We start from the raw sequence: 1,452 nt of genomic DNA, 5'->3' as shown, positions 1-1,452 counted from the left end.
CATTACTTCGTCTCTATATCTGAAAAAATAATATCGTAATTAAAGGAAGGGTAGAATCTGTTTAATTTTCAGCAAATCTACTTGTTCTTGTGTCCCTCTGTCATCCCTCTCTCCCTCTCAGTCTGTCTGTCAGTCTTTTTTTGCTTTCCCTGTCTCTTTTAATTTGAAGCTGTTCTGTGAAATACCTTGTAAAACGATCGAAATTTGAAAAAATAACGTCAACGTTCCTCTTTTTTTTCGCGTGGCCCGAAAGCCAGAAAGAAGGGAAACACAGACGCATATATGGTAAAAGCTTGCCGCCAGCTTGCTGTGACATCATGGCTGCATGAAGTGGCTGTTGATTGGTCAGTTATTTTAATCTACCCGAATACCACGGATACTTTCTGTACTCATAGACAAGGACATAATGATGGTTTCTTTCAATTTGCCGTCACAAATAATAGGGCTTTATTTATAATTTCTGTTTTACGTAAATTTAGTGCTGATATGGACTTTAAAGATACCTGCATGTTATATCATTCAAGTATTTACAATGCTTTTGACAGAATCAGAATGAAAGTTATTTAGAGAGGTAGATTTATTTATTTTATTTTATTTTTATAGTAGAGGGTTTTACGGCACTCGCAACTGCATATGGTCATATGAACGCCAAGGGGTGGGTGTCAACAGAGAAGTCTTTAATTTACAGGGAATCAGACTTACACTGCTCACCTCTCTGACTTCAACTGCACAAGGTCTGTTTCGACTATCAAGGCACCCCGGAAATAGCAGAGGTCACAAGAGAGTGGCAAACATACAAAAGAAGTAAAGGAAAATGACAATAGTAAGGATCATGAAAGAAAAAGCAGCAGTTCCCTGTTGTAGATCAGGCACAGTTATAGAGCGTGACATGAGTCAGTCCATTTACTATGCTTGAACGAGAAATGTCCCCCCTTTGGGAATGGCCTAAAGACACTTCAGTCAGTGGCACTGCCGCGGGGGGTAGAGGTAGATTTATGCATACATACATTGTAGAACTTATTCATGATGAAGTAGAAGTGCAATAGGATAATTACAGAATATACACACATATCAGATCAACATGAAAGCAATAATGTAATTCTAAGGCATATTTTCATGGTATACAAGGGGGGTAGGAACATATTCTCTAGGCTAAAATAACTACAATGTATGTATTGAGCATTTGGTCAATTAGTCATGCACGTAATCAAGTTGAGTTTATAGTATGAAATATGAAATTTTAAAAGAATAACTTTTGGGCTTAAACTGGGGAGGTTAAAAGTCTAGATTCCACATTATTGAGGTAAGTGAGATTCAACTAAGATGAACTGAAATTATTGATTATAAGTTAAAGTACTTTTCGTGATTTAGATCCAGCAACTTTCTGCTAGCTTTGTGAACGGCAGCATATGTCACACTTCTTTGGTTCATAGCTAAATATAGAAGTTAAAT

At 36.8% G+C, this 1,452-nt stretch overlaps 1 protein-coding gene across 1 annotated transcript in view; it reads left to right on the top strand.

Annotated features, from left to right (window-relative positions):
- The window catches only part of LOC101864684 (ruvB-like 2), a gene marked incomplete in the record, with an annotated part of 26,534 nt that overhangs the window by 903 nt on the left and 24,179 nt on the right, over positions 1-1,452 (top strand).

This window comes from Aplysia californica, unplaced genomic scaffold, assembly GCF_000002075.1.
Source record: "Aplysia californica isolate F4 #8 unplaced genomic scaffold, AplCal3.0 scaffold00134, whole genome shotgun sequence".
NCBI classification, from domain to species: Eukaryota; Metazoa; Mollusca; class Gastropoda; order Aplysiida; family Aplysiidae; genus Aplysia; species Aplysia californica.
The sequence above is the reverse complement of the archived record's forward strand: the minus strand, read 5'-3'. Positions and strand labels throughout refer to the sequence as shown.